At 53.1% G+C, this 8,630-nt stretch overlaps 1 long non-coding RNA gene across 1 annotated transcript; it reads right to left on the reverse strand.

The window, feature by feature from the left end:
* Positions 1–4,947: 4,947 nt before the first annotated feature.
* On the reverse strand, positions 4,948–8,061 carry LOC119957996. Its single transcript, XR_005458954.1, has 2 exons — positions 7,892–8,061; positions 4,948–5,624 (listed from the first exon to the last, which is right to left on the reverse strand). It is a non-coding gene; the product is annotated as an uncharacterized LOC119957996 (long non-coding RNA).
* Positions 8,062–8,630: the final 569 nt, after the last annotated feature.

Here is an 8,630-nt window from a genome sequence, read left to right on the forward strand (position 1 = left end):
GTTTGTACAAGTCACACACACGCAGCCTGTTGAGGAAAGCCTCATTTATTGCACTGATTCAGAAGCAGGTACAACTTTCCTTTACAAATTCCGATTTTCCAATAATTCATGGAGCAGCAGAGCACAGGGCCTTTGACTGGCCAGGGACACCTCCCCCTGACTGAATTTGGAATAATGGACGCACCTTCCTCCTTTACCACCTCCTCCCCTGAAGGTGCTGAAGATTAACATGGCAGAGCTGTATCCATGCCCTGGGAGAGGGCCACACAGGTTCCCATTGGTTCAATACCATCAGGGTTAAAGAAACCTCCCCCTCAGCCAATATGAGATATTGTTGATCACAAATTGATTCAGAATCAAGTGTCTTTTAAAAGGAAAAAAAATGGTATTGTCACAGTGGCTATCATAATCACAGGACATCCCATTCTACCTTGTACCATGTAAAGTGTAGCCACTTTCCAGAGGCTGGTTAGGATGGAGTTGTTCTCCTTATCATAGAATTGACAGTGCAGAAGGAGGCCATTCGGCCCATCGAGTCTGCACCGGCTCTTGGAAAGAGCACCCTACCCAAGGTCAACACCTCCACCCTATCCCCATAACCTAGTAACCCCACCCAACACTAAGGGAAATTTTGGACACTAAGGGCAATTTATCATGGCCAATCCACCTAACCTGCACATCTTTGGACTGTGGGAGGAAACCGGAGCACCCGGAGGAAACCCACGCCCACACGGGGAGGATGTGCAGACTCCGCACAGACAGTGACCCAAGCCGGAATCGAACCTGGGACCCTGAAGCTGTGAAGCAATTGTGCTATCCACAATGCTACCGTGCTGCCCTAAGAGCAGAGAAAGTGTACAAAATTATCAGGGACATAGATAGGGTGGATAGGGAGGAATTTTTCCCCTTAGTAGAGGGGTCAGTAACCAGGGGGCATGTGGAATTAAGGCAATGGACAGGAGGTTTATAGGGGAATCGAGGGGGAACCTTTTCACCCAGGGGGTGGTGGGAATCTGGAACTCGCCTGAAAGGGTGTGGAGGCAGGAACCCTCACAATGTTTAAGGAGTATTTTGATGAGCACTTGAAACACCGCAGCGACACAAGGCTACGGGCCAAGTGCAGGAAAATGGGATTAGAGTAGATAGGTGCTTGATGGCCGGCACGGACAGGATGGGCCGAAGGGCCACTGTAATTAAAATCCCCATGACTCCAAACAGTAGCCATATTGCACAAAACAAGTCCCCACGAGCAACAACATGACACCCTGTAGTTGGCAGAAGAGGATTCAAACCCGTGGCCATCTGGTAAAGAGGTTTGCACATTTGCAACCAAGTCATGGCAAATAGGCCATGCTTGAGATTTACTGCAAGTGACAGTGGCTGTGCCTGATGTCAGTGCCCCCCCCCCCATCCTCCCCCCCAACACCAGGGCTTGGTCTTTGGGAAGTAGTTAGCTCAGTGTGATCCAAGGGAGTTCAATCCCATTCTGTACCCATCCCTGCCTGTGGTGACATTTTCAATTCTCTCTATTTTAGATTCCAGACTTGGCCTAAAACCCTGGCCGCAATGACGTGTTTCTAACCTTCCGAATGATGCTTGCATTGTGTCCGAAGGGCAAAAATATCCGTGGATGCTGGATATCCGAAAACTGAAGTTGGAAAGTTCTAGAAACGGCGGCCGGGGGTTTTCCAGCCCGACGGGCGAAATTCCCGCCCGGAGCCAACGGGCCTCTGTCAAATTTTCCATCCCGCCCCCGACAATTGTCACCCATGGACGGGACTGGAAAGATCGCAGCCCGACCTCTCATCAGAGGTGATGGGGAGGTCAACAGGCGTGGGGGTTTTCGAGGAAGAAGGGATCGGGGAAAAGGAGAATAAAAGCGGAAGCCGGAGGAACAGAAGATGCTGGAGAGGCCCAGCAGGTCTGGCAGCCTGTGTAAGGGAGAGAAAAGCCGAGGTAATGGGCGGGATCATCCGGGTGTTCCTCGAGGATGCGCCATTCGCTGGCGGCGGGATTCTCTCTTCCCGCCACTCGTCAAAACTGAAGAACAAGTTGCAGTCGGCCCAGTGGGGGAGAGGAAGGGAGGGTTTTTCACATTGGGTCAAAAATATGTTTGGGGTATAAATAAAAGGTAAAAGATGGAGGAGAAAGGTCACACGGTCTGCAGTTGTCGAACTCAATGCTGGATTGTGAGGGCTGTAACGTGCACAACCAGATGACACGGTGCTGCTCCTCCAGTTTGCATTGAAGCACTGCAGCAGGCCAAGGACGGGCAGTTAGAAAAGAATGTCTGATTGGAAAAGCAGCAATTGGGCACGAGAGCGAGGTGCCGAGTTAAAATGGCAAGCGACAGGCAGTTTGGGGTCATGCTTGCGGGCTGAGTGAAGGTGTTCCGCAAGGCAGTCACCCCGTCTGCATTTAGTCTCTCCAGGGTAGAGGAGACCTTTTGTGGAGAAAGAGATGGCCTCTAATAGGGCACAGGGCAGAAGATAGTTCCGCCTGCCAATGGGAATGGGACAAAAGAAACAAAGAAAAGATGCCCGTGAGACCTTGAAACGAAGAATTCTCCAGACCCCCCCGCCCCGCCAGATGATCCCGCCAATGGGAGGGGCGAAGTATTCCGCCCCCCAGTGGTTGTTACGTGCACTGCAGCAGACCGAGGAGAGAGAGGTCAGGGTGATGAGCAAGATGTAGAAATAAAATGATAGATCTCCAGAAGTTCGGGGAGTCACGCAGACTGAACAGCATTACAAGTGAGCGCAAATATACTAAACTGAAGGAGGTACATGTAAATTAGAGAATATATTATATTAATTTATCTTCCCTGGATTTACGTGTATTTGCAAGGGCATGCCGGTGTAATTCATTGCTGCTTTTCCAATCAGACATTCTTTTCTAACTTTTGTATCCCTGTTAGAAGTTTCTGCGTCCTCACTTACAATAGATATTTCCCATGTAAACCTGTCACGCTGGGCGTGACTTTCAACTTTAGGTGGCAGTGTGACACAGACTGTCGTGATTGGCGGGCGCCTGTCATACACCTGGCTGACTATTCCATTGCGGTGGCAGGGTGTATAACGGGCAATCCACCCACCATTGTCTGCTTTGTGCTCCTGCCCAAAGTTGAATTTCACCCCCCACTATAATCTCACCTTCCCGCCAGAGCTGCAGCACATCCACTGGTGGCAGGCTGTAATTGCAGTGTGACATGTTTTCATAACCTTATAAACATGGCCACAGAAATTTACAATAGAAAGTTAACAGGAATTGTATGCAGATTAGCAATTTTATATATTCTATATTTTGTTTCTTACAATGAGAGCACATTTTCAAACCTATTTTTTGCCCTAACCTTTTTAAATTAAAAAAAATTATTATTTTTTAAAATTTAGAGTACCCAATTCTTTTTTTTGTCCAATTAAGGGGAAATTTAGTGTGGCCAATCCACCTACTCAACATACCTTTGGGTTGTGGGGCTGAGACCCACGCAGACATGGGGAGAATGTGCAAACTCCACACGGCCAGTGACCCGGGGCCGAGATTGAACCCGGGTCCTCAGGCACGTGAGGCAGCAGTGCTAATCGCTGCGCCTCCATGCCGTCCTTTTGCCCAAACCTTAACCCCACTTCCCCCTCAGAGCTGGGTAACTTGTGCGCTCATGAACGTTGGGTGGCACTACCTTCGTGACCTTTTCTCAAGTGTGACTTTGGCAGCACGTTTTGATCAGGTATTGAACATGAGAGAATCACAATTTAGCCTGTCATCAGATGTTAACCCACACACTCAAGCCCTCCCCCTTCGGAGTCACTGGATAGGGACAAGGGGCAGGGGCCTTGGTCGGTTTACTCCTCGCTAATCTATGGTACTGAAGCTAACAGTTGAATCTCTGACAAGGTCAGCAAACTTTATAGAGGTCAGATTGAATTAGGGTGGTAACACGTGACTTTAATGTAGACACTGCAGGCGTTTCTGGGTGGTGAGCCGGGCATTGTGTATAATTCTCAGGGCTTCCCTACTTTACACTTGCTGGAAATGTTAATTTTGATTCTATTTCTGTTCACTCCATGTTGAAAATGTATCAGAGTGTTTGTGTGGGAGGGTTATGCCTCCGTACTTAAACCCCTTCTTTCAAAACCCACCACTCTATAACTCCCACCCTGTACCCATAGAATCTATAGAATCCCTACATTGCAGGAGGCCTTTCGGCCCATTGAGTCTGTACCCACCCTCCAAAAGAGCACCCCACCTAGGCCCACTGCTCCGCTCTTTTCCAGTAACCCCACCTAACCTGCACATCTTTGGACACGAAAGGGGTAATTTATCATGGCCAATCCACCTTTGGAATGTGGGAGGAAACCGGAGCACCCATGAGGAAACCCACGCAGAAACGGGGAGAAGGGGCAAACTCCACACAGTCACCCGAGGCCTGAATTGGACCCGGACCGCTGGCGCTGTGAGGCAGCAGCGCTAACCACTGTTCCACCATGCTGCCAAAACCCACTACCCTATACCTCCCATCTTGTACCCTGAGCCCCCCACCCTGTAACTCCCATCCTGTACCCAAAACCCGCTCCATATCCCAGTCCCCTGTGCCTAACACCCCCTCTGCCCACCCTACAATTCCCACCCTGTACCCTAACCCCCTCACCCTACAGCTCCATCCTGTACTCTAAACCCCCTCTGTCTAAACCACCCTCCCCCCACCCAATTCTCTGCCCTAGAGGGTTGCGGATGTCTAAAGGTCTCTCGGGGAAATCGCAGGGACCCAGTGGGAAAGCGGAGTAAAGGATCAGCCATGATCGTACTGAAAGGTGGAGCAGGCGCGAGGGGCCCACACTCTACCCCTGTTCCTATTTCTGACGTTCGGACGGACAACTCCCACCCTGTAGCTTGCTAATATTAACTGTTAGTATGTGACGGAGGAATAACGCAGCAGCTTGTCTTTTACCTTCAACAAGTTTATTCTACATCCAACTGCGCATAGTTACAAACTCCATATAATTACCACCCCAGCAACCCTTACAGCTGTGTTCATTTATACTCTTTCAGAGGTTGAGCCAACAACTATTACCTGTCTGCAATAAGACGCGTAGCTGAACAATGCAGTTGCCGAAGTGTGAACTTACTGGTATATTGACATAGCTGACCTCCATCCTATAGCTCCCACTCTACACTCTAACCCCCTCCCCCATTCAACCACTCCTGCCACTCACCCACCCTTACAATTCCCACCCTGATACCTTTGCTCAGCCCTCAGTCTAAATACTGACTTTAGTTCCTGTCAAGCGGCACTAGTCAATCTCCCCAGGGTGACATGAGGTATAGATGTTATGGAGAGGCCAGCTCAGTTACTGTGGGTATAGGGGGATGTCCCGGATTCAAGGATAACGTCACTGGAAGGGGATAGCCCTTGGCACATGGTGCAAAATTAACATGGGCACAAGTTGCCTTTCAAAGGGCTGCGCGTCTAGTCCCTGTGCTCTGATTGGGTGATATAAGACTTTCATTTATAAATGCGAATTGCATGGTTGGATCCAGGAGTTTGTTCTGTGCTCCAGGCCCAGAGCTGGATCTTCTCCGGTTATTCGGCTTTAGGTTTTGATCCTGGGAGCTTCGCCTGGACTCTGCAACGAGAAGAGACGCAGGGATTGAAGAGAGACGGAGGTTGTTCCTGTGGCGAGGGGTTCATTTCCAGAGAGCGCGGGGGGGGGGGGGGGGGGGGGGGGGGGGGGGGGCTGAATAGGCTGAGCACACGTCTGGGTCAGTGGCAGAGCAGTCAGTGGGGGTAAAGGTCAGCGGAGGCGGGGTCAGCGGTGAAGGGGCTCTGTGTGGGGGGGGAGTAGGCATTTGGGAAGCGGTCAGTCAGTAGGGAATCAGTGAGGGAAACCTCACTGGGGGAGGGGCTAACAGGGAGAGGTCAGTGGACAAAGGGTCAGTAAGGGAGAGGGGGCGGCAGGGAGCATGTCATTGAGGGAGGGGGTCTGTGGGGTCGAGCTCACTCGCGGAGAGGTCAGTGGCGAGTAGGGAATGACAAGTGGCGTAAAAGTCACTGGGGGAAAGGTCAGTGGAAAGGGACGAGTGGGGTCGAGGTCACTGGGGGAGGGGTCAGTGAGCGGGGCGGCTGGGATTGAGGTCGCTGGGGGAGGGGTTAGTGGGCAGGGGGAGTGGGGAATGGTGAGTAGGGTAAAGGTCACTGGGGAGGGGTCAGTGGACAGGGATGTGTGGGGAATGAATGAGAGAGGTCGGGGTCACTGGGGGGGAGGTTAGTGGGCAGGGGCGAGTGGGGAATGGTGAGAGGGGTCGGGGTCACTGGAGGAGGGGTCAGTGGCAGGGGGATTGGGGAATGGTGGGGGGGGGTTGAGGTCACTGGGGGAGGGGTCAGTGGGCAGAGGTGAGTGGGGAATGGTGAGTGGGGTCGGGGTCACTGGGGGAGGGGTCAGTGGGAGTGGGGAATGGTGAGTGGGGTCCAGGTCATGGGGAGGGGTCAGTGGGCAGGGGGAGTGGGGAATGGTGAGTGGGGTCGGGGTCATGGGGAGGGGTCAGTGGGCAGGGGGAGTGGGGAATGGTGAGAGGGGTCGGGGTCATGGGGAGGGGTCAATGGGCAGTGGGAGTGGGGTCGAGGTCACTGGGGGAGGGGTCAGTGGGAGTGGGGAATGGTGAGTGGGGTCCAGATCATGGGGAGGGGTCAGTGGGCAGGGGGAGTGGGGTCGGGGTCATGGGGAGGGGTCAGTGGGAGTGGGGAATGGTGAGAGGGGTCGGGGTCACTGGGGAGGGGTCAGTGGGCAGGGGGATTGGGGAATGGTGGGGGGGGCTCGGGGTCACTGGGGGAGGGGTCAGTGGGAGTGGGGAATGGTGAGTGGGGTCGAGGTCACTGGGGGAGGGGTCAGTGGGAGTGGGGAATGGTGAGTGGGGTCGGGGTCACTGGGTGCAGGGGTCAGTGGGAGTGGGGAATGGTGAGTGGGGTCGGGGTCATGGGGAGGGGTCAGTAGGCAGGGGGAGTGGGGAATGGTGAGTGGGGTCGGGGTCATGGGGAGGGGTCAGTGGGCAGGAGGGAGTGGGGAATGGTGAGTGGGGTCGAGGTCACTGAGGGACGGGTCAGTGGGACGGAGGCCATTGGGGAAGGGTCAATAGGAGTGGTCAGTAGATAACAGGTCAGTTGAGGAGAGAGGGCGGTGGGGAGCATGTCATTGGGGGAGGGGTCAACCGGTGCGGTTGGGTCTGTGGGGCGAGGTCACTGGGGTATGGGTCAGTAGAGGGGTGTTCAGTGGTGGGGGGGGGGGGGGGGGGGGGGCTGTGGAGGGGGTATTTGACAGGGGTTAGTAGGGGGGTGGAAGGGATCAGGCCAATTCCTTGTGGGAACATCTGCACAAACACTCTTTCACACACTCCTGTCTATACACTTACATACACTCACAGCCCTCTGACAGATAACTAGACCACCCGATATATATTCACACTCACATACACTTAATCTGTGCATTTCCAGGGTAAAAGGTTATAGTTTAGCTCTGATTTTACACTATTACCCCATTTGCAGATATTACAATCATACAATTCCAATAGTGCAGAATGAGCTCCAAAACAGCTTCCTACCTGGGCCCTCATCCCCCACCCTATCCCTGTAACCCAAACCCCCCCTAACCTGCACATCATTGGAGTGTGGGAGGAAACCCACGCAGACAGGGGGAGAACGTGCAAACTCCACACAGACAGGCACCCCAGGCTGGAATTGAATCCGGGATCTTGGTGCTGTGAGGGGGAAGTGCTAATCACCGTGCCGCCCTGGAGCGATATTCCCACAGGAATCACACTTGGACTGAGGAAACAAGGCAAGTGCTTATCCGAGGTCTCGCCCTCTTTGATATGAGCCAAGCCAATAAGAGAAACATACTTAGCACTGAAGTCCTTGATGTGACCTCTCACCAGCCCCAGGTACTGGTTGATGTGAACCTGCAGAGTAATGGGAGATTTCAATGAAGTTAATCAGGTAGATCACAAATTCCCCATATTCACAGTCAGAGCTCTTTATCCAGACAATGCAGCCTGCAGCGTGAAACAGTGCAACACACACACACATACACAGACACACAAGCACACACACACACATTACATAGAACAGTACAGCACAGAACAGGCCCTTCAGCCCTCAATGTTGTGCCGAGCAATGATCACCCTACTCAAGCCAACGTATCCACCCTATACCAGTAACCCCCGTCTATGTTTAGGACACTAAGGGCAATTGATCATGGCCAATCCACCTAACCCACACATCTTTGGACTGTGGGAGGAAACCGGAGCACCCGGAGGAAACCCACGCACACACATTGACACACACACTGACACACATACACTGACACACACATACACTGACACACACACACACTGACACACACACAATGGGCGGGATTCTCCGAGAATCGGCGAGGCGGGCAGAAACGGCGCAGTGGAGTGGCGGGAACCACTCCGGCATCGGGCCTCCCCAAAGGTGCGGAATCATCCGCTCATTCAGGGGCTAGGCCTGCACCGCAATGGTTTGTGCCTGCCAGCCGGTGTGGAAGGCCTTTGGCGCCGCGCCAGCCACGGCCGAAGGACTCCGCCGGCCGGTCCGTGGGTCTGCGCATGCGCGGCAG

The sequence above is a fragment of the Scyliorhinus canicula genome, chromosome 27 (genome assembly GCF_902713615.1).
Source record: "Scyliorhinus canicula chromosome 27, sScyCan1.1, whole genome shotgun sequence".
In the NCBI taxonomy this organism is placed as follows: Eukaryota; Metazoa; Chordata; class Chondrichthyes; order Carcharhiniformes; family Scyliorhinidae; genus Scyliorhinus; species Scyliorhinus canicula.